Source organism: Nipponia nippon, unplaced genomic scaffold (genome assembly GCF_047370975.1).
Source record: "Nipponia nippon isolate SJK-2023a ecotype South Korea unplaced genomic scaffold, ASM4737097v1 scaffold_4, whole genome shotgun sequence".
Lineage (NCBI taxonomy): Eukaryota > Metazoa > Chordata > Aves > Pelecaniformes > Threskiornithidae > Nipponia > Nipponia nippon.
This window is the reverse complement of record NW_028262358.1, coordinates 60,155,297-60,180,546: the sequence shown is the minus strand read 5'-3', so window position 1 is coordinate 60,180,546 and position 25,250 is coordinate 60,155,297. Positions and strand designations below refer to the sequence as shown.

At 43.9% G+C, this 25,250-nt stretch overlaps 1 protein-coding gene across 6 annotated transcripts in view; it reads right to left on the bottom strand.

Annotated features, from left to right (window-relative positions):
• The window catches only part of HIVEP2 (HIVEP zinc finger 2), a 143,831-nt gene that overhangs the window by 46,219 nt on the left and 72,362 nt on the right, over window positions 1–25,250 (bottom strand). For 5 of the 6 annotated variants that reach the window (XM_087776056.1, XM_087776054.1, XM_087776055.1 and 2 more), the window contains one exon: window positions 8,850–8,947. The gene's annotated coding sequence lies outside the window, so the exon portion shown is untranslated. Of the gene's footprint in view, window positions 1–8,849; window positions 8,948–9,908; window positions 10,157–25,250 lie in introns of those variants that run through there. The other variant, XM_009460704.2, reaches the window with a different exon arrangement.

Below are 25,250 nucleotides of genomic sequence, written 5' to 3'. Positions count from 1 at the left end.
GGGGAACTATTTAAACTCTTACCTTAAAAAGTAAAAGTGGTACCTGCATTAATTCTTTTTTAGCGTTCATCCATAAGAGGTCACTGTGTGATTCAATGAACACCTTGGTGTCAGCAGCATTCCCCTCTCCCTTCCCATATGCTCAGCACCAGGTGTCCAGTCACCTCCAGTACTGTCCCAGCTGCCTTTCATAGGGACAGTTAGGGCAGACCATAAAGCAAGACGTGTGTGGGAGTCCTTCAAGCACTTTGATCGTGTGACCTTAGCCAATTTTACAATCACTTAAATGCACTTACTTTTTATTCCCCATTAATCTTAAATGGAATCCAAGAGTTTTACAACCCCCATAGATGTTTTAAATAACCTGTAAAAAAAACACACAAATTTGGAAAACTGAGCTTGAACAGCAAAGATACAAGCTCACAAATGGCCAAGGCTCCTCTGGTTTCCCAGGGACTGGGAAAATTTATTTTTTCTATTTTAGAATCTGTTTCACTCCAACATTGTTTTTTCAGTAGTTCGTAGACTTTTTTGCAAGGGTGACTACAATACAGTGTGAGACATAGAGGACTGTCAAGGTGACCTGCCCACAGGAACTTCTTAAGCATAAAGTTTTTGTATGGCCATTCGCCATGAGACGAGAGGGAATAATAGGCAACTGAAACCGTTTTAGCTCAGTTCAGCTAATGGAAGATCTTCTTCATGGAGTAAGGTGACTTAAAGGGAAGTATTTCATTCAGAGATTTCCATGGGAAAACAAAAACACAAAAAATAAAAATAGCAATATGGAGATTTTCCAGTGGAAAACTTGTTCTTGTGGAAATTCCGCTTTCAATTGACAAATTGTTTTTATGGGAAATTCCTAAGCAGCTGTAGGCACAGCCCTCATGCTGAGAAGTTTAAAGGCAGCTCATGTCTGACCCAGTGCCCTCAGATTTCCCACATCAGATAAACTGCAAGAGCAGAGCCCTCATCTCTCCCTTACTCCCATGCACACCCTGCAGCACACAAGCAGTCCCACCACAGGCACAACATTATACTGACTGCAGCGGCAGTATGCACGTGGTTACAGATGGGGTGCTTGAAGGCTTAGTCTTCGAATGTCCCAAATCACAATTAATTACAGGATCTTATATATAAGCTGTCCCTAATGCTCTGATACTGGTAAAGCTGTCATCGACTTCAGCAACGTGTTTACCTGCACTAGGGACTGCAGGCTTGGGGGAGCCTTAAATGAAGCTCTTCACAGTAGTCTGCACCAGAGAGAGAGAACTTGGGCCTGACTTTATGAGATTATGTGAATGGTCACAAATCACGGATGTAACTCCATTGTTATTAATTGTTTTACACTGGCTTAAACCCATCAATAAGAACTACATACTCCACAGGTATCATTACAGAGAGTAAGACAAACATTTTAGTGAGCTTGCTAAGGGTCTTCTAAATTTGCAGAAGCACTGAGTAAGCGTCTCCTTTATGGAGTGATATTAGAAAAGCATAAACCATTCATTGTAGCGCATCTTCTTTCTATCAACCACTTTAGCATGAATCATCGTACTGTGTAAACAGACTAGAAATCATATTTATGGCAGGGCTCAAAGTATCTCAGAAAGCCAGAGGAAGAAAAAAGCTACTAGAGTAGGCAGGCTTGTACAACTCCTCACAGTCCAGAAAGGTACTAAGCACCTAAATCGTTTACCTAAACATTTCAGTGATTTACATTATTTCTGTACCAGCCCTGTATTTTCACACTAATGCATTTGTAACATGAAATAAAATGTGAGTAGGAAAGTTAATTCTACTGACCGCACAGGACTGGTCTTCACAACTTACTGTCAAGAGCAGATGTTGTCTCTTTCCTGACTACCTTCTGTCCCATATAGCCTATCCAACAGCAGGGCGGATCCAGCATCCCCCAAACCGAGCCGAGCTGGAGGAGCTCAAGCACGGCAGAGCTGTGGCAGGAGCAGGAGCCCCAAGGTGCCATTGAGGAGGCTGTCGGCAGCTGGCCACCTGCCAGGCGCTGCAGGCTACAAGGTGAAGGAGTGGACAAAGGTCACTGCTCAGCTGCTACAGTGACCTTCAGCTATGCTGATCTGCAACGGGAACGCACCCCCGGCCATGCCTGTGTTTCTAAACCACACGCTTTCTTGGCGACCTGCAACACTACGTACACACGTAGGATACCGAGTTCGCACACATGCACAGCCCATGTCCATACTGCACAGGAGGCCGATGAGTTCCTCTCCACCCCTAACCACAAAGTCGCTCCCCAGTTACAGCAGGGTTGCTGCCGCTCTGCACCCAGGGAGCGCAGCAACCACACGTGCTCACCAAGGCGTGCGGCATGGCTGCGAGAATCACACACGCCGAGATCGAATTGCAAGCAACACGAATTTCAGAGATCGGTAAAAAAAATCCTGCGTCTCTCCACCTAAAGGAGCTATTCTTTTGGGACATCACAGTAATAAAATACAATTGCAATGAAAACCTTATTGATACAAGCTTTCTTATTGAAGTGACAAGAAGGGCATTTATTTTCAGAGTCAGACACTCGAAGGAATACCCCAGGTACTAGACAGCATAAGCTGTCTTGTCCCGTATATAGCAGAGGTAGTTCCACTACACTGAAACACATGTGATAAGAGAAGAGGGCCCAGGCTCTTCTCCATATTCTCTGCATACCTGTTACTATCACACAGCTGCTCTCAAGTCTACAGTTTCCTGTGCAGTACAAACTGCATACCACTTCCCCTACGGAAAAAAAAAAAAAAAAAAAAAGCCTTGCTTGTTCTTAATTGACGATGGAAATACTGTCATATTTTCCACTAGCCAAGCTTGAAACCATTACTGAACGAACCTTCATTAATTTTTCCACAACATTTTGCAGAAATGTCAGGAAACAGCTGCACCAGAAATGATTAACTGTCCTTACCACTAGGGCTTCATTGGCCAACTTCAAATTATATAGGTTTTCTTCTTTCAAAACTCTACATTCAATGATGTCTTCTGTTATTCTTTAGTTGACTGTCTCAATACACTACTTTCTCTTCAAAAGTATCCAGTTACACAGGTTCAGTGGCGCACATTTTACAACCAGTGGAAGAATTTGTACAGTTTGGAGCTGCATACTTCTAGGAAAAGATTGCTTCCTGCAGATTGCTCAGCTGTGTCTTTCTTGGATCAAGTTCAATGAAATTCACAACTTGCAGTCAAATTGTATTTGCCAGTCAGACTGAATTCATTACACTGACATAAACTCTCCTTGCTGCATTTTCTTACTCCTTTCCTTTCCTGTCCTATTCTTTTCCTTTCCCCTTTTCTCTCCCCACACTCTCACCTCTTCTTTGAGCTATACCAAGTGTCAAAACTTATCATACAGTGATGTCCTGTACATTTTCTGGCAAAAACAAGTGGAACAGTATACATCATCATTCCAAACATGCAAACGCTGAGATGCTAGAAGGCTTGGTACAAAATAAGAGTGCAGCCATCTGGAGATAACTGCTAGCATGGATCTGAGATTCCCAGCTGGCTGAAACTTTGCAGTCTCAGAACTTTATAGCAAAGTGCCAGTGAGCAAGAGACTCCGCTCACACGGATTTGCACAGGGTACTGGATATTAGGTAATTTTTCAAAAATGTGAATTCTTCAAATTTCTGATAAGAACACAACAACAAAAAGCAAGATTCACAGGATGACTTTTAAAGACCAACATAATACTACCGTGTCTTGTTTATATTTTGAAATATTTAATTTAGCATTAGTACAGCATGGCATGTTACAATAATTCTGCATATATGTCACTGGCAGATTTAAAATTGCAATTGTTCACGCTATGTCTTCACTGAAGCTGTAAGCCTTGAATCTGTAACCTTACAATATTTTTAGACAGAGGGAAACATAGATGTGCATAGGTATATATATGTACTGGAAGTTACATAAAATTAATCCCATCAAGCGTGGTTCAGTGTTAATACTGTTATTTGTTATCCCTAACAAAAAGTAGGTTACTTGCAGAAATGGCCTAATGGCTTTCTATGATGGAGTGACTGCATCAGTGGAGACGGGAAGAGCTACAGATGTCATCTATCTGGACTTCTGTAAGGCCTTTGACACAGTCCCCCACAACACCCTTCTCTCTAAATTGGAGAGGTATGGCTTTGATGGGTGGACTATTCGGTGGATGAGGAATCGGTTGGATGGTCGCATCCAGAGGGTAGTGGTCAATGGCTCAATGTCCAGAGGGAGATTGGTGACAAGTGGTCAAGTGGTGTCCCTCAGGGGTCTGTACTGGGACCAGTGCTGTTTAATATCTTCATCAGTGACATAGACCCGGGTCAGGGCAACCCCCAGCATCAATACAGGCTGGGGGATCGAGGGATTGAGAGCAGCCCTGAGGAGAAGGACTTGGGGGTACCGGTGGATGAAAAGCTGGACATATGAGCCAGCAATGTGCTCTTGCAGCCCAGAAAGCCAACTGTATCCTGGGCTGCATCAAATGAAGCATGGCCAGCAGGTCAAGGGAGATGATTCTGCCCCTCTACTCTGCTCTGGTGAGACCACACCTGGCGTCCAGCTCTGGAGCCCTCAGCACGGGAAAGACATGGACCTGTTGAAGGGGGTCTGGAGGAGGGCCCCAAAAATGATCAGAGGGGTGGAACATCTCTCCTGTGAGGAAAGGCTGAGAGAGCTGGGGTTGTTCAGCCTGGAGAAGAGAAGGCTGCGAGGTGACCTTATTGCAGCCTCTCAGTACTTAAAGGGGGCCTATAAGGAAGATGGGGACAAACTTTTTAACAGGGCCAGTAGCAATAGGACAAGGGGCAATGGTTTTAAACTAAAAGAGGGTAGACTCAGACTAGATATAAAGAAGACATTTTTTACAATGAGGATGGTGAAACACTGGAACAGGTTGCCCAGAGAGGTGGTAGATGCCTCATCCCTGGAAACATTCAAGGCCAGGCTGGATGGGGCTCTGAGCAACCTGATCGAGTTGTAGATGTCCCTGCTCATTGCAGGGGAGTTGGACTAGATGACCTTTAAAGGTCCCTTACACCCCAAACTATTCTATGATTCTGTGATTCTATGATTCTATGAAATGATACAGCCACATAAATAGAGGTTTATCTAGGTATTATAGAGAAAGAATCCTTCCTGCTGCCTGCAATTCAAAATTATTTGCATTTTTAGCTTTTTAAATGGGTCCCTTCCTCAGCAGTGTGCATTGCAGGACACAATCCACATGCAGCTCTGCTCAGAAAGAGCCAGCCACTGATAACCTCACCCTGCGCTAGGTCAACTCCTGAGCGTCTTCCTTGCTTTCAGCAGGTACACACACAGCCTGACCCAGAATGCCTAACATAGGCAGCATCGCTACCTAATTGGTGTGGTGCTGGCTACAAAAAAAAGAGGCTTTGAAATGACTCTAGCAAGGTATTTGCTTAGATAGCAGAAATTGCAGTACACTACATTCTACTTAAAATACGCATTAATATATACGGGTTCTATTTACAAGATATGAAATACTGCCAAAAGTATCCCGTTTTTTTAAGGGTTCAATTTTATAATATGCAAGGCCGAATTTCTCCTTCACGATATCCTTATGTCTTTGTTCTAGTTTGAAAGCAGTAGCTTGCAGTGCCAGAGGATTTCAAGGACCATGTCCTTCAATACACGGCGTGTTAACGCGCTGCCGGCTCTCACATAGCCCCCTGCGGCTGCACGGGAGACGCAGGACGCACCTCTTGCGCGTGGGGAAAAAACGAAGCGAAGTTGGTAGGTTTCCCTACACACGCCCTGGTTTTTCTTTTTTTTGGGGGGAGCTCTGAAATACGCTGAAGATGGGTATTGCACCGCAAGCGCCCCTGCTCGCCCGCAGAAGGGTGCCGCAGCGTCCCGCGGGCCGAGGGCTGCCAGGCGGCGGCTGCGGCAGCCGCGGGCTCTTCTCTTCCACGCCCCGCCCGGCCCCGGCCCCCGCCGCCCGCCGCCGCCCGGGAAGCGCCGGGGCCGCCGCCGCCCCCGCCGCCCGCTGGCCCGCAGGCGGCAGCCCCGCCGGCGCCCGGGCAGCGGGGCGGCGGGGGCGGCGGGGGCGGCGGGCGGCGGTTCAGCCGCGGCGGCGTTTCGTGCCCGGGGACCGGGAGACCTCGCAGCGCCCGTTTCTGCCTCCTCCGGATGTTTTCGAGTCTCTTTCTTCCCGCCCCAGGCTGTCGGAGAACTAGCAAATGGACTTGTTGTCCCGCCACCCTGCTCGGTCACCTCCTGGACGTGGAAGAAGAAACATGTTTTTCCCCTCTCTGACTAAGAGCGGGACAAGAAATGAGTGTTCTTGCTTCGCCCTGAGTTTGCACATCTGGAGCTCAAACTGCCATGAAGACACAGCCTCCTCCTGTTCACACCGTCAGCAATGAGCGGCAGGATCTAGGGGCGATGCCACAACAAAAAGAGAGACCTTGAACTTGCTTCACCCTTTGCATAGTCATTTATATTTGGGCAAAGTGGATAACGGCTCCTGTAGCACTAGGGTAGTGGCATCTGATGCTCGCTCGGCATTCACTTTACCCAGGTATAAATAGCAAAAGGTTTCAGGCAGTAGAGAATCAGGACCAGTATCTTCAAAGGATTCTCAGCCAAAATAAAGCAGCTCGTCCTCCGCACCGCAGCTTGTGCAATCGCTCTGCTGCAAGAATCGTCCCCTGCAGGGCGCCTGGGACTGCTGGTTTGGCAGCATTGCATGCTCCGTTGTTCAGAGAAAATGTGCCTTCCTATCGCCCCGTATCTAGCCACGGAATCAGACTGCAAGCTTTCACCTGTAAAGCAGGCAGTAATAGGGTTCAGTTTCTCAATGGGAGCCTTTTATTAGCTCACACAGCGTATTTACTGCCCTACCAGCATTAAGTGCTTGCCTTAATATCCTTAGCACACAAGGTAGCGGTACATACTATCATAGTCACAATAACATTGGTCTGAACTACATTAATTGAGAGCATCTATTCTAAAATTCAATTGTTCCAAACAAAAAAGTAAAGCGTGCCGTTACTCGGCTGACACATTATCGGGGGGGAGTTCTCAGCATACAAGAGAGCCACAGCAATAAGGGCCCAATGCACAGAAGTACCATTAAGTTACACGCTGGTGAAACCTGAAAAATTTATGCTAAAACCCCATTTCAGAGGATGGCTGCCATGCTCTTGTGTACCAAAGTTCTCAGTTTTCCACTTAAATCCTGCCTGGTGAGTCAGGACATGGCTGGGTTTCTGTACTGCAGGAGTATTCCATTACTCCTGCTTATAAATTTCACACGCTGTTAATGCTTCCCAAACTGGCAACAGAGCTCAGGGGTGCATGAGGACGGTTAGTTTTCCTGCTGAACTTTCAACATAAATTCCACAGGACCTCTGGCAGGGATGATGCCTTGTTTTTTGCCAACATGTTCGTTGGTAACACCCCTGCTGACAGCCATCAGTTTGCACCCCTCTCACCCACCCAGCTCTGATCCCCAGCTGCACAGAAAGATCTTGGTTAGCTCTCAGAGACTGCAGAGGGGAAAGAGTGCCACGCAGATAGACACAGCCTCCATTGCAGGGACTGGGAGAGGGATCCATAAGAAGAGATATCCCATACAGCACCACCCTGGACTGCAGAATATTTGGGATCAGTTCCAGGTTTGAGCAAAGGTTCAAGCCCATCTCAATTTAACCCCCTCAATTCCTTCCTTCAATTCATATACAGAATGAAACATAGGTCCAACGCCATTTACATAGTTCTGAAAAACCTGGGGGGTTTATCTTAAAATATGTTCTGCGTTTTCTTTGAACACTTCCTGTGGTCATGATATCACATGAGAATCTATGGTCTCTTCCTTACATGCCTAGCTCCTATGGTTGCAGATAAATATTGGATAATTAAAAAAAAACAGAAGGCCAATGAGAAGGATCAAACTTTTTCTGAACTTTTCACTGTCTCATTAAATTCTGAGGGCTAACATAATTCTCTGACCATCAAGGATGTGCCCATACAGAGAAGATTAGAGAACAGGAGCTTCTCCGTGCCTCAGGTCTCCTACAGCAACAACAGTAACTGTCTGAACTGCATGCAGGCACAGTTTTTGAGACAAAGTCAACATGAAACCTGTCCAACATGTGACTATCAACCCAACTACCCCCCATAAATGTGGGGCTGCAATGAGTAGCTGAAAACAGACTTTTTTTTTGACAAAATAAACTGGCTTCTGAACTACCTGATGCTACAGTAAGCCTGGTGTTGGGGATCGACTAACTTCAAGCTAGCTTGGGTGTCATTATACTACAGTGTCATCACTTTCATAACAGCAGTTTATATGTGCTCAGGTGTTCAAGACCCAGAGGAAAAAATAAACCTTGAACAGTATCGCCAATGGTGCACTTGAAATGGCAAGATGGTCAAGCAGAAATCACCACCTTAAACTTTGGGACAATTTATAAAGGAAGAAAAAGCCAAACCCTGTTTCAGATATCAAAACCCCACACACCATTTCTTCTTGTATTTTTACTAGTACATTTTTCTGGTTTTTTGGTTCAAAAAGTGTGCTCCCTGGATGCTTGATGCAAGAACTGCATCAAGAGAGGGGAAAGTGGCAAACCAAGTATGTCAACAAAGCAAGACAGCACTTCCAAATGAAGAAAAACATAACCTGCCCCAAAAGAGAAATGCCTCTGATTTCAGCAAGAGCCAACTTCAGTTGTAACAGAAGGACATGTAATCGGTATTTAAATGTGAGTGACTTCCACATGAAGCCTTCTGAGAATGATAAAATATTCACCCAGGCCCTCTGCCTCAGTTCACTCAAACCCATCCTTTCTTTGCTCTCCTACCTGGCTGCTGCCATCAAAGGTGCAAGTGAATAATGGTTCCAGTCAAGGCAATTTGGTTCACTGCTCCAGCGAATATGGCTGCTGACTCTCTCCTCCACCTATTTGGAAAACAAATATGAAAGATTTTTAAGGATTGTGGTCAATTCAGCCTGCTGTTTGATTTTATAACCTAATTGACATTACAGCGTTGGCTACATCAATACATGTAAGAACTTCAGAGATTCAGTCATAGTCCTTCTTGCTACTGGGGTCTTTTTCCGTCAGAGCAATGTAGCACCAGCAGTCAGTAACTGTCCTGTGGTTTCCAACTTGCTGTGGGCTAGAATACACGTCAACTAATATATTCCAAGTGAAAACAATAGACATACAAGATCAAAAGGTGCATACAATGATGTATTTTCAAACATGATGTATACAACAAGCAGTGTAAACACGCAAAGCATGGAAGTGCCTTTGTAGTCTTTCTACTTTTAGGGCTTGCAGTTCCAGGTTTTTGCCTAATTTTGAAAAGATCATGCCCAAATCAGAATTTAAGAGCACATATTTTTTAATTAAACGCAAATACTTCCCTGTTATTAAATCAGAGCAGTGCAATTGTCTTTCATTCTGCTTCTTTCCCGTCTAGCACTGTGCTTTAAAAGTGAGATCACCTCTAAAAATTCCCTTTCCATGTGATGCTAGTCTGTTTTAGAAAATAAGTTATTAACGTACACTGTGAAAATCACTCTGGTACTCTGTGAAAGACCACAAAAAGGCACTTTCTGTATACAAAAGACCTGCTGTACGTGTATGCAGGAGTCATGTACATGTATGCAGGAGTATGTACGTGTGTCTGTCCAAGGCACAGAGCACCAGGAGACATGTTCGTCATTGTGTTAGATGCGTTAGGCAGCTACAGGCTGCCGTATTTACCCCTGCAGGGAGGGGGTTACTGAATACATGGAGGTTACCCTTAATCAGGGCATACAGGCAATGCATCAGCAATTGGAGACTCATCCCTAATTTGCACATAATAGAGCTGACTGAAATGCCCGCCTCATTAATACTGAGACAACGAACCTTCAGTGGTCTTCTAGTGACCACATACTCCAACGGGCCTGGCTATTCGGGTTTTGTTGAAGACCAGCGTGAACACACAGGCAACCACAGCGTGCATTTTGCCCGGGGTGCTTTCTTCCAGGCTTCCCTCTGTCCTTGAATGCCCATATGTGAGATGCCCCCCCAGGTGACGTGACAGAGATGGGCAGTGACGGTGGGCATCCCAGGGTGATGCTCCTGGACAGGGCAGCGCCCCAGGGGAGCACAGGGTCCCAGCGAGAAGTGCAGCTCGTGTCGCCCCTTCCCCTGCTCTTTGTCCTGGCCGTGATGCTGAGCCCTGGATGGCCACCGTCTCTCAGGGCAGTCGGGTCACCGCAGCAGGAGAAGGTACCTGCTCCTCAAGGGCTTACAAATGCTACAGCAGAGGAACATGCCAGAGGACTCAGACAGGAAAATATCAAACAGCATGCCAAACTTGCAGATTTGTGCCCATGGCCTAACCATACTGGCACCAAAGCCCAACAGCAAACGTCCCTCTGCTTCCAGCGAGCGCGGCGGCTGCCCACGCTGCCCCGTACACAGGGCAAGGCCTGTCCGCTGTGGGGTGGGCAACACACAGCACTTCCATCGCTAGCAGAGCGCGGATGTGAGCTGGTGGAAACGGGGTGCCAAAAGCTGAAGGGTAAAGCAGGCCTGAAAGCGGTTAGCAATAAAAGGCATATGCTTATGCTTTTTTTTCCTGTAATGTTTGCTGTCAGCAACAAAAACAAATAGCAAATGATAATGTGTCACTGACCGGCAATGTCAACAGTGGTCTATACAGGCATCTGAGTATATAAAATAACATATGCTCTGGCTCCAGACCCTGACGCTTTATCACATCAATATACAGCTTTCTAGGAAATGATCTGGATGTGGAGCCAGGAACTACTTTTGAACCTTTGAACAGACAGGGCCCAATATGGTTTTAATCTGAGGGTGAAACCTTGGCACAGCTGGACTCAAGGGCAAAACTCTGTATTTAGCAGGGCTGGTATTTCACTCACTACTTTTACAACTGGCCTGAGAAAAGCTCCAGTCAAAAAACAAAGCAAAGCAATCAAGAAGTCATGAGTCCTTATTCTCCCCGCCTTCAATAGGACCTAGGGGTGCTCTGGATTGTAGCGTCCTCTCCCTGGTGTGGCACGGATACCTTCCAGCCCCCAAGCAAGTGTGTGCTTTCACAGGCCTACCTGGCTTTAGTGATGCTGGCTACACTTGCGCACAGGTATTTTTAATTAACGTGCATTGTGAATCAGTTTATCTAATCCGCAACCCAAAGACAAGGGTCTTTATTCTCATTTACACTGAATCCTCTCTATAGTACCCCGTCAGGAGCAGAGGAGACTTTCATGAAAAAAGAATGAAGCCATAAGTGAAAGATGTCATTTATGAAACAAAATCACACTGCTGCTGCTCCAGCTTCATAAAGAGTATTTAAACTGAAATCCATGAGGAACACTATATTCCATTTCCCCTAATTTCTTTTTTAGCTCTTAACTGATGGGAGCCAGCGTCTTCCCTCTCGCTGTGGTAACCTCACTGTCTTCAACGGCATTCCTCAGAGGACACCTTAGCGTCTGATCCGAGTGTGAAAGACTCCCTCTGATTTTAGTGAAGGCTGGATCAGTTTCTGAGTGTTTAAGAAGCTTAATCGTTATTTACAATTAGGTGAAATATTATCCGGAGCAAGATCTGGTTAAGGACAGTAAAATTTTGTCTAGGCAATACTACTGCATCTCCTTACTAACCTACCATCTCACAGCAGCACTGGCGCGAGCAGACGGGACGTGGTCTGAGGGAACAGCCAACCTGCAGAGTCTATAACAACCCCAGATAATGCACGTGTCATCAAACAGGATTTTACTGCCCAGTTAAAGCTCCCAGAGGCATTGTTGTGATACTAAAACCAGGAACTTTTAATTTGTTTTTATCACTGCATTAGTAAAAATTTTTGCAGTCCTTGGTTCTTTGGCAGCAAAATAAATGAGCGTGCCTTCAATGACTGCCCACCGAAGACAGACAGCAATGCAACCACCACCGCTGAGCATTTGCTAGCATTTGGTCATATCTGGTCACAGCTCTCCTAATCTGCTGCAGTTGTTTGCCAGCCATGGAGACTTAAGATTAAACAAGCACATCAGAAGGAAAATGAGAGTATGAGAAGCATGGCACGTCTTACTGCTTGGAAGAGTTTTTTTCAATTTGAACTTTGTATCTCGGACACTCGGGGATTAGCCTTTTAACATGGGACCTGGAAACACACAGGCAGAAGTGCTCTGATAATGACTCTTAAACCACCTGCTTTTGAAAGCCTGCTAGCTTCTCCCTTGGCAACTCCTGTAATCATTTTGTAATCGTAGAATTACAACTTCAGTGGTGAAACAAAAATGTAGGCATCGGCATCATCTGACCATAAAGATTAATTCATTTCATGGATCAAGAAGAACAAGGACTTCGTTTTATATTACTTCTTATATATCTGTTACACCAACACTGTAAGGTCAGTTGGGGGTAGGGGGGTGACAGGAAGATGCCCGCGCACTTTACAAGGTAAAAGATATCAGAAATCTCATGTATATTTTAATCAGAAACTAAAGTTTAAGGAAAGCAATTGGATAATATTTATTTTACTGCTAATTATTCAAAGGTTCTGAAATAGCACAATAAATGGGTGAAACTGCCTCAAGAGTACAAAGGGCAAATAAAGCCATGCCTGTGTTACTCCTTAGCTGGCTTGCAGCAGATAGCGTTCCAGCACAGACTGTACCTTACCATGGTTTGGGAATTTACTGAAAGCCTCAGTTTTACCAGGATAGGTAAGGATAATTCATACCAAAAAAGAGCAGGGCAACACAGGTAGAAAAACGTGCACACTTCTGTAGCGTACCACCCAAGGGCTTCAATTCATGGCTGGTAACTCAAAGCAGTGAGGCTATATGCAAATCTCCCACTTCTTCTCCATGGTTCAAATCCCCCCTTATAGATGTTTTCTTACTAAATACAATGAATTGACCATGCAAGCTTCTATACTGTGGTATGTAGAGACTGTGAACCCACTCTGTGTGGATCTTCTAATGCTCTTTTTGCCCCCTTTCTCCTTTTCAAACACAGAAAGTCCAGAGAACTCTGTGAATTACATTCTGTAATGGGAGAAGTAAGAAGTCTAAAATTTGCTTGATTGCAGCTATGATGCATTAAGCTCCAGGCATCAATCTCAATCTCAGTACTTTTTCTCTGAATGGGCAATATTTTACAGTTATCGCTCTCTAAACGAAGCACAATTTATTATACGCACAATTTGATAGCTACGGCAGCTAACTCTAGAAGTAAAAATGTTTTCCTACTTGAGGAAGGTAAAAGCAATGTCATACTTTAAATTGACTTCATATGATCAATGGCAGAACACAATCATCTGAGAAATGACATTCATGTCCTGATCAAATGCAATCATCCCATATGCAATTGAATTTGGAAAAAGTGGAAGAAAATTATTCCCATTACTTTACTGGTGTTCTTAATGTGTTCACATAAACCATCTAGGGATAGATGAATTAAAATACTTACAGTGTCTCTACCTTTGCCCTCTTAATTCCAGGTCATTCTGGCAGCTCTTGATATTGCAGAAATATGTTTTCCTACAAGTAGTTTGATGAAATTAATGGATCAAATCTTGAACTACCTCCAAAGTTAAAGGGATATAATTATTTTTTGAATCAAATGTCTCTATGCTGTAAACATTTTTGTCTTCATTACTAAAGCAGAAAGACATTTGAAGCTTAATTTATTTTTCAGTATTTATGCTTTTTTTGTTTTCCACATTTTTCTCAATAGGAGTGTGGTAGCCCATTTAAATTTTCTTTACTCACAGCTTTTCTTCATTTTGGTATTTTGGTTCCTGTATGCTAGCACCATTTTGCAGATCTGGATGCAAAGAGCATATTGTAAAATTTTAATTTGTTGAAATTTATACATGCATGAATTCATACGCATACATACATGTGTGTATATATATAAATGTATGTATGTATATACGTACATGTATGTATGCATATGTGCATATGTATATGTATTATACAAATAAAAATAGCCATATTTACTAACTCATGCATGTGTTAGCGGAGCTGGTTTTATTGTCTCTCAGGCTCTGCAGAAAGGTAGCAATCAGAACAAAATTTACCTAAAAGATATATCATGCCAAATGACTTTTGGAACATCACCTATGAACTTTGTTTGTTTACTTTACACACAGGTGATTCACTTTATTAAAATCAATCACATCATTTCTTCTTTGGATCGTCCCTACATTACCTCCTCTATGCCCAGAGCCCACTCCGCACACGATCCTATTTTGCTGCTACTGCTGGAACTATGATTTTGGGTTACTTTTTTTCACTTCAGCCAGGAGCTAAATTAGCAAGAGCACATCCCCCTAAGTATAGGTCCATAACCTCACTGCAAATAACAGTTTAGACACTGCCAGCTGAGATCAGTGCCCTCACTAACCAGGCTTGATGCTTTTAGACAATGGTCAGGCTGACAATTGACACAGTGTCCATATACACACGTTGCTCAACCCATTTGTCTAGCCTGCTGTTGCCAAGAGGAGAGGGCTGTTTGTGCAGGCAGTTGGCAGCATGATGCAAGTATATCTGGCGATCCTCCGAGAGTGGGCAGAAAAGGCGAAAACATCAGGTCTCAGCCGAGCCCGAGATAAGATTCCAGGTAAAGCTCATGCTCTACGCGATCCAAACAGGCTTCGGCAAAATCACCACAAGGAACCTCCTACACCAATGCCTTGGCTTTCCTTCCCTCTTTGAATGACTACCCTGCTATGACACCCGTGCATTGGGAAAAACCAGTACAGCCACATGCACAATGAAGAAACTGAGGCAGAGCCACTGGTAGCTGCCAAGCAGGCAGCCTGCAATGCAGCAGGTGTCCTTCAAGCCCACGACAATCACTTGAGCTGTCAAAATTATCTCCATCTCCATGGAAAGACTATCACAAGTTCAAGCCCATGGCAGAGCGATGGCAGCAGCACTGGACAACCTCAGCAGAAGATGAAAGCTAACTTGCCCCTGAGAAGCTGGCAACTAGTTGGACATGCAGGACACCAGGAGGGAAGTGTTGTGCCTGGGAACAACAGAAATAGGTCAGCGGGAAAAATATTCTAAGGACTTGGGGTCTGTTTACAGAGTTTTGCTTGTTATTACCTGCAAAATCTAAGCCAATGTTCTCTGTACAATAAAATGAACACCTCAGTGAGACTAACGTTAAGTCAAATCATAGACTTCATTCAAGGCTCTCTGGATTTACACCAGATAAGCTGAGATCAGTCTCTGACACTATGCTCCTGGTTGCAAAGACAGCTTGTACAGAACAGGATACACTACTGTTGTTTCAGGTTGGCAGCCACAGCCATCACTGGCAGCATCACTGACAGCATCACTGGCAACAGCTTGTTTGTCTTAAAAATCTGGATGGGCCACCACACCTCTGACCACACACTTTGTTAGCACTTCTGCTGGATGCCGTGTGACTTCTTTACGAGGAGATGAGTGCTCGACCTCACCATCCCTTGTTATTGCCACATCTAGAAAAGGAATTTTTAAAGTGTCCTCATTCCCAGTACCTCCACGCTGGTCCTCCAGGTCTAAAGACAGACAAGAGAAAGGCAGCAGTGAGGCAAGATCCCTCTGCACTGATGTCACTCTGCCCTTGGTGTGTGCTCAGTAAGTCAGTAATTTCTCATGAGCGTGGGCCCTATCCATACATGGCAGGCTGGAGGAGGAATGACCTCAAACTCCACTTCTAATCCAGGGGGCGTTGCCAAAGCACAGTGTTTGAGTTTGATGCATGAAGCGCAGAGGTATTTTCAGCTCCTGAATCACACTTTTGGCTCCACAGCTAACTTGAACTTCTCCTTAGTTTTGTTTGCAGTTTTTCACCTTCTGCAATCACCATTGACTCTCAGAAAAAAAAAAAAAAAACAAGCTGGTATGTTAAAGAAAAAACCCCGAAGGTCATAAATATGAAGAATTTTTAAAAATCACTTTTATTTTAATAACTTCTATTTTATTCTCTTGCATGTGTGGAAGAGTGGAGTTAAACAAATTACTAATAGATTAGTGGTGCATCACAAATGTCTGGTTTCTTTATTTCATGTTCTAAATATATGCTATTAAATGCTGCCAGTGAATGTTTTCTAGTGATTTTGGTGTCCAACACAAGAATGAAACAGTCTGAAAAATGAGGCAGTGCAGCAGCAAGCTAACGTTAGCCTCGATAGAGCTATAGGAAAGCTTTTAGCTATATATTCCTATAGCTGAGGCAAAAATGCTTTGCTATACTTGTCCCATGAAACCATATTGACTTGACTGCAATTCACAACCATAATTTGAAACTGGCAGTAATGAGAAAGCAAAACCTCATTTTGCAATACAAAGGGAGTGAGTTTTAATTGGCATATCCTGCCAATTACAACTGCATCACCTCTCCGTCGCTGCAGCCTGAGTCTGCTCTCACTGAATTCAACAGGAAAGCTCCAGCAGACAAATTATGCCACCTCAGTCACAGCTAAGCAAGTCATTTAAGCATATGCCTAATTCCATCTCCAATCAGTAAAGCCAATTCAGCAAAGCAAAGCATGTGCTCAAGTCAAAAGAGAATAGGTAGCGTGCATCGTTCTGAATATGGGTTTTTCACAGACTGGGGATGTTGCACAAAACTTCCCTTGACTTCCTTTAGAGCTCATCATCCTGGAGGAAGGTAGAATTCAGCTGTTAATCAAACTGTCACTTATGCATGTAAAGTACTAGTATTTTTAACTCAGCCATAGATTGGTTAAGCAAAAACAAAATAAAAAAAAAAAGCCATGGGACATGTCCTTGGGCTGGACACAGACCTACACACATACTACCCACGGCTTGCAGGGGACTACAGAGGCAGAAGGAGGTAACAGAAAAGATGAGGTAAGAAGCTACCATAGGAAATCCCTTACATCCAGAGTTGCTGATGAGCCTCTCTGAGCCTTTTCACAGAGTGAATTGGGACCTTTCTTATCCACTGGAAGAAGAGTGGAAAATCATGGGCATTTCAACCTCTCCGTTTCCATTTCCCTCCTGTGGGAATGAGGAAAGAGTAGGGATAATGAACACACCACTTTGATAAGGAATGTGGCTCTTTCCTTGATGCACTGAAGCAACTGGGCAGCCTCTGAAGCCTCTTCTTTTCCTTTAAATTTCCTTTAGTCTTAGCAAGCAACATTAATGTAACAGAGGCAACTTCCAGACAAGCACTGATTCCCAGGAGCATTCCTCGACTGCAGACAAGTGGGAAAGGAAAAGCCTGTTGCAAACAGCAGGGCTGTAACTGGTCACGGGGAATTTACTCTCAGCAGCAGGCTGCACCGCTCGCCTGTCTCTGCCCTTCTCCCCTGATGAAGGGGCCTTATCTACTTTCGCATTTCATCGCAGAGATCAGGAATCAATTACAAACACTGCGGGGCTGCCCTAAATTATGCTCAGGTGCCCAAGGCTGCTTCCTCCCAAGGGGGTCCCCCCGGCCGAAGGCTGTGGGAGCCGCGGGGAGGGGAGCACAGAGGGCAAGGCTCTACCTGTTCTCCAGCTCCTCCAGGCTGCCGGAGCCAGCCGGTGTGGGGTCAACCCTCTGGTTTGTTCTCTGTTTGAGATTACAATCTGTCCCTGCCCCAAAGGCACTGCAAGCTGGAGAGTATAAATGTTTGCAGAAATTAAACAACTCCAGCAAAATACACATTATGCAAACATCTTCTCTCTTCCCAGATGACACAACATGGAGCACCAAGCACAAACAAAAAACGACCAAACAAAGCACAGAGGCATTGTGGAAAAAAAATCATTTAGCAAAGAGCTTCTCTGCTCTCCTTACAGCCATTAGGACAGTGATAATGCTGAAATGGCTGGCCAGCCCTGAAAATTGGATAAACTGAGACACAGAAGACACAATTGAAAGCAAGGAGACAGACAGCAAAAATAAGTGAGACAACAGATGGAAGGCAGAAATGCAATGTCTAAACTGCAGCTGTAATTCTGCTAGTAACAAGCACGTTTAAGCGTAGTTCAGCTTGCTTTCCTATTTTGGAGAGGGCAAGAGTTTTCTTTAAAAAAAAAAACAACTTAGCCAAACTGCCGTGGGTTCTCCCCAGATAGTTTGTCAGACAGGAAAATTATTTCTCTCCATACCTAGGAGTGAAACAACACTTCTAAGAAAGGGCAAAATTCTGACACCTTCTGGTGTCCTCGTTGTCCCAGTACTGTTGGGGGTGGAGGGAGGGGTCACATCATTAAAATCTACATCCACAAGTGCAAGAGCTGTGTTTTAGTTGCTGCTGGCCTTGGGTCAGTCAGAGGAATTGTTCAGAGCTGTCCCACGGCAGCGCAGCTTCCTCAGCCTTTCTCCTTCACTAGCGTGACTGTTACAATTAGGCAGGAGAAGGGTAGTTACTGTTCTAGCAACATCTTATAGACTAATTTGGCAGGTTTTCTAGCAGGGTTTTAGTATAGTTTTGATAACATGGTAGTATGGGAAAGAAGGATTTCCACATTGGCCAAAGAAACAGTTGTGGCAAGACTACCTATTTTTAACACGGTTTATTCCTAGCGCTATTTCAGACACAGCATTTTCTCTCCCATCTGTTGACACAGTTGTTTTGTTTCTTTAAAGACGCAGTTGTCTGTCACTTGGGGAAAAAAACCCACCTTCAATAGTTGCAGAGAAAAACATGAGACTGAAACCCAATCAAACAGTGATCTGGTCAAAAGGTAACGCTGGCAAAGCTTTATGACTGAAATACAGAGCAATTCTTCAGATGCCTCTTAAATTTTACGTCAGGTTTTGGCCTCTGTGGTATTGTAAGTCCAACTGTGGACTTTTAAAATTCAAATCTGATACACTCAACAACTAACCAAGATGGTTTATCGATCTAAGGAGTCTGACTGCGAACCCGCCATCAGGGGGACATACCAGTCTGCTCAGGAATGCTGTCACAAAAGCACAGAGCAAGATGCAAACACTTTCTTTAATAAAGGAAGGAAAATGTAATGAGAGGACCAAGGGGAAAAAACACCCACCCCAAAGTCTGATAAAAATTAAACTGGTATAACAGGACAAAACGTTAAGCAATTCTTCTAACGCTTGGGTTGCCAGGCTGTTTTCTCTGATTTTTGATGATAATTTTTCTTCCTCATTGGACCGGTGGAGTTCATGGTTATGATCTCCCAGGCAATCTGAAAACCTTATCTCCTCTCAAAGGCATTTCAGGCAGCTTGAGAGTTTGTAGGTGGAAGCAAATAAAACTGAAGCATGGCTGAGGTGGGACCTGTGCAGATCACTAAAGCAACCCTCCGTTCTTGTAGGACAGCCTATTTGCTGGGAAAGTTGCAATATGAAAACCTGATATATTAAAGGTCAAGACTCCAATACAGAGCAGACTCATCTGTATTGTGTTTTAATTTCTTCTTACGCTGAGAGGTGCCTAGGGACCTGAAGAGGTGACAGAAAGATAAATCATGCATGACAAACTAGAACAGAAGACAAGGCTGTATTCAGAACAGGAGAGCTCTTCTGGTGCAGCTGTCCTAGCAAACTGTACTGACTCTGTGTTCCCAGCACAGCCTTCATTCGTACCAGCAAAATCACGTTATTTGCTGGCACAGCTTTTTCCTCAGGTCCCTCTTCCCTCATCCAGCAAGTGAAAAGCATTTCAGTAAAAGTAAAGGTTTGTCCTAAGTGTATCCACAGTGAGAGCTTTTGTGTCAGTCAGGGATGGAGTCAAGGGTCAAGCCTCTTTATGCCTTTGGCCAAGTCAGCTATGACAGCAAAAATCGGTAAAACAGGCATGTTTTTCCTTTGACTGGAGTGAGAGGTCCTTTGTAAAGACGTTAGTACTGGCCTCTGCCACTACCGCGAATCTCATGTTCTCGTTCACTTTTGCAGAAATGCAGAGATAAAATATCTCACCACGTGTGCCCTGATCGGAATAGTTACGGGATTTCCACAAGCAAAAGAGGTCTCCAGCACACCTGCGACTGACCCTAGCTGCTGCTCCACCACCATTCTGGAGGAGAGGGCTCACCCTCCTGGCCCTGCCCATGTCAGTGAGGCTCAGCCTGGGCTGAGCGCCCTTCCCCGAAGCCACGGGAAGGAGGAAGCAGACACGGGCTTGGTGCCACTGCCTTCTGCAGGCACAGCCTTCTCCCTGGATGGAGAAGGGAGGACTATGACATACAGCGACATAGGAAAAATGATGGCCAACCAAGTGCCTGGGATTGGGTGTGCAGCTTTAAGAAAACAACCAAATTCACTAAGATGATGAAAATCACAGCTGATTTAAGATGTATTTTAAAGGAATTTGTGGATCTGCTTTCAGGAGCTGTGCGAAAAGATATTTTCCAGGGGCGCTATGTGGTAGGACCTATTAGTCACAATCACCCAAATGATTTAAGATTTTAACAGTCATCTATGATTTTCGTAAGAGAACGAGCAGTGACTTTAAGATGCCCTTGAGGAACTTAAGATCAGTGAGGGATCTAGCAGCATATTCATACACAGCTTTCAGTCTGTTAAAAGGGCTTACCTGCTTACCTGCCTTTGGTTTGGCAATGTCTAGAGCTGTGGTCCTTGGCCACCCAGTATTATCTAATTTCTTTACAAGGCATGCAGTAGTATTTCTGGAAGGTTGGACCTAATCCAGGCTACTATGGTTTCCATGGACAGGAAGCTTGAAGGTTTGGAATTAAAACAGCAGGAGGCTGCAAAGAAAATTGAGGACCTGGAAATAACAACTGATGGTCCTGACGCAATCATCACCGATAACACTGCAGCTCTGAAAAATGTAATCAACAGCCCGGAGAATAATCTCAGATAAAAGGCTAGGTTTTGGAGGACAGTGGAAAGCTCCTGCAAGTACAGTTACCAGACAGGTTCTGATATGCTTTTGCATATGAATTTCAACCAGTTCTCCACAGCATCATGGAGGAAAACACACAATACGAAAGCTTGTAGCTATCTGATCTACCCCAGTGTGTCTCATTTAAAGGAAATCTGCTGCTGGCCGAGACCTATGACAGAAGCCCTCTTCTTCCTCTAGCTGTGGAGCTGAAGGTGCTCCTGTCCCCACTTGTTCCTGGCTGGCTGGAGGCTCACGTTTCCTACCTCAATATGAGCCTTCCACTGACCTTCAACCAAAGGCAACCCAGATGGCTTTGCCTGGAGTAAGAAACAGAGCACTTCCACAGATCCTTCAACAAGTAGCGTGGTGTAGTAATTTCCAGCTAGTAAGCAATGATGATCCATGGGCAGAGTGTCATCTTCAACCTTTGTGGCCCCTTGCAAAGGCAACACCTGTCCACCGTCTGAGATCTGCAGCATAGATGGAGAGTTATAGAAAAGGCGAGATGGAAAGTTTCAATTTCTGTATTGGTACAGTACTAGCTAAAGAAAATAAGCTTACCAGCAGCTGTACTGAACTTAAAAGCCCTAAGTACAATTATCCATGATGCGGTACTTTACAGAAGGCTCATTACTTTAGGGCAGACACACAGGTTTTATCCTGAATTTTCAGGACTCATGAATGTTGTTGTGGGCAAAGTATGACCTTGATATCCTTTTGTGATGGCCAAGACAATAGTGTCAGAATAAAATAAAGACTCTGAAACAGTGTACTAAACCGATCCCTCTCTAAACTACCTTTATTTACTATCCCCAGAAAGGTCACTAAAGAGCAATATATTTTAAAGAAGAAAATTATTGCCCTTTGAAACATAAATGGCAATGCAGGTGAGCAGAGCCTCCACTGAATTTATTCATGTCTGTATCCAAAAGTCAGGTGCCAGCTCACATGGATACCCTACCACTAAATGACAGAAAGAGGCCTTACTTAAAGAGGACTTAAAGAGGCTGGCAGGGATTAGCTCAACCTGGTTTCTGAGCATGTTTTCTGTTAACATAGAGTATCTTCAAGGCATGGTTGGTTGCCCCAGGAACCAGACAAATGGAAAAACTGGTTTTAAGCTGCCTTTGCTCTCTCTGCTGTGGTCAGCAGAGCTTTAGTGCAGCTGCAGGCAAAAGACTAAGGACTGCAAGGTGGCAATTTCACCGAGACTTGTCCCCTTAAAACCTCAAGGTTTGATTCTATGTTAGGGCTTCTGCTCAAAAATTAATAAAAAAACAGGAAAATGGTGAGAGGCCACACTGACTGCAGAAAGTCCAACTGAGGAAAAAGTGCCCTAGGCAAGGAGCCAAGAAAGTGCATGGGACCTAAAAATGCGTTCAGATAACACAGCCAACATGCTAGACAGCAAAAATGTTTCTGCCAAGAAAGCATAATGCCACTGCTAAGAAACATAAGAAATCAAGTTAAAGGCTTCTCATGAGGCATAAAAGGCACAACAAACAATAATGATCATTCAGAAACTCAAATACAATTAAAGACTAAGAAAGGTGATAAATTAGAGAAAAAAGGACAAAAAAGACCCCTACTGAATTCTACATCTCCAAAGAGTTATTCAAATTCCCACTTGAGTGTTTCCAGAGATGAACACCACCAATTCTGATTCAGGAAGTTACAACAGATACATTAAAATTCAGTCAAGTATATCCCAAACCCTTATCGCGCTGTTCCAGAACCTTTGTGACCAGCAGAAACCACTTAAATGATAAAAGAGCAAACACTCAAAGAAAACAAGCTGTTTTTCTATCAGGACTACTTCACAGGTGACAAGCAGAATTAGGAGACCCCAGGAAAAGGCTCCAGGCAGGCTTGCTATACCTGATCTACCTAGCATGCCCTTAGGATACAGTAAAGCACTTCTCACCGCTTCTCTAAGTGTTGCTTACTAGTACCCCAATCCTACAGTAGTTTCAAATGGGATTTGAAGAGGATAAGTAAACAGAGTCAGAATTACCTTTGCTGGGTCTACTCCTTTTCTTTCATTCTGACAAGTCAAAGAACTGCTTAACTTGAACTGCAGATCTAGGTTTCGACACCTACGTTCCAGTGTTTTTCATACCATTTCATTACGCCTAGTCCTGGCAATGAGCAGTAAAGTCCCCAGTGGGTTTGCAGATCATCACAGCAACATGATTAGGAAGCTTGATCCAAGTATCGTAAAAGTCAGTGGAACTTGGATTGAGCCCAAAGAGAAATGATTTTCCCTGCTATGGGTGGTTAGCTATACATTATGCATCTTCTGTTGATAAAAGTGAATCTTTCCCCATGCACCAATTTTAATTACTTAACAATAAAGCCTGCTTTTGAACAATATATTGTGATGAAAGAAATCATAACCTGGAATAGAAAAAACATGTCTTCTGTGCCCTGGGATCAAGCAAAAATTCCACTGACTACAGTAACCATTGAGTAAGGCTATCACACTATTAGATAAAGGTATGCACATATGTATGTACACACACATGCATTGCCTTATTGATTTGTAGGTCCTCTAAACCCTTCCCTGGGAACTAGACTACGATGAACATTTGTAGGAGGAGAGATGTAGTTCATGTGGTCATGGGAGCACGGTGTATCTCACCTCCTGTATAATATTATTTTCTAAAATTTCATACATTTCTCATCTTTAAAATATGGAGACATTTCTGTGAAAAAAAGGTTTTATTCTAAGGAAGAAGACCAAACGTTTCAAGAATAGTCTAAATATTTGTCAGTTATTTTAATTTTAACATGGATTTCAATAGATTATTCATAAACACAAACACACTATTGAGTTTATGTAATAATTATTCGGCATTTTACCTCTGTTATAGCATGCAAAGTAATATTGGTAATATTTCTAGCTTACATGCTGTTCTTAGCGTAGAGGGCTTTTTTGTCAATAGGGCTGTCATAATTCACATACTAACTGGAAGAACAAGTCAATCTGACAAGAGTTGTACCTGAAGAGAACAAAAATCACAGAAAGATTTGGGTTGGAAGCCACCTCTAAATGGGTCATCCTCAATCATCTATAATAGACACTTATCTAGTCTAGCCATGACTGACTCCACACCCTCCCATGGCCGTTTGCTCCACTGACCTAAATGTTGTGTAGTAGTAACCCCTTTCCAATATCGAACAGTCTAGTAAAGTATTCCCTGCTGCAGCCTAACCACAGTATTTTTTCCCCTTTTCTCTTCAATAACACGTGAAAATACCTTGCCTTTTCCAGGGCTGTTCTTTCCAGTCCTTTTGCATGTATACATGCAGTTAAAGCTCTGACTTACACTTTCTCCAGACTCAATGTACCTAGATTTCTTGTCTCAAGTACTCTTTCATCTTGACTTTGGGATTTTCCATCTTCCTGAAGAGTCCTGTGAATTGAGGTTACCTTTTGGCTCTTGATTTTGTGGGCTGAAGAGGATTTGAAATGTTTGCACCAAGTCTAGTTAGGAATTTATTTTATGAGGCTTGAAGTTGCAAATATGTCATTGCACATCTCTCTGCTTTATAGTGGTATTTGTTCTTTCAAATTTAATATTGTTCTCCCAAGAAACACCTTGAGAAAATCACACATACAAGATCAATACGCACATTAATGAGACGATAGCTGGAATTTAATACTGCTGTTCTTCAGGGTGTGCTCTGTAATTCCAGGGAACTTCCACCCAAACTTGAACAAGGAGTGTTACCTCCTTACATAAACATATGTCACCTCCATTAGGTGTTGCTAGGAGTGAAGCCACGTCAGCGCCAAGATTACCTGAGTATTTACACAGAGCATCTGACGGCTGTCAAGGCCATGCTAAGTTCCAGTAGCAGGAACTTGAAAGCAGCTTCTGATATGCCTGGCTGCAGTCATGGCAAGGGCACGATCTACTTTGTTTTTTAAATAACACCCTTCACCTGATACATATTAATGACTGTGACACCCCTGTGCTCCCAACACAGAAGAGGGCCAGGAGCACCGGAGAAGCTGGTGGCCTGCTCAAGCTTACAGAGAGAGTCTTTGGCTGAGCTGCCTGGAGTCACACGCTGTGCGTGCAAGGCGTGTGCTACCAAACACCCACCCGTCCTAACTCTGCCAGTCCCTAACACAGACCTCCGTCAGGCTTCCTCGCTCTGAGGGATTTCTGAGCAACCCATAAAGACAGACTTGGGTGGTCAACTTCTCCATCTGTGACAGAACACCTGTGCCAGTCTGAATACCTGAGGATTTGCAAATATTTCCACAGTCGTGGATTTAATATACAGTGTTCATTTGGTGTATCATTGTATCATAATGCACATGCACTGAAGTAGACTCTGGGACTTTAAATCAATTATTTTTGCCTGTAACACAAAACAAG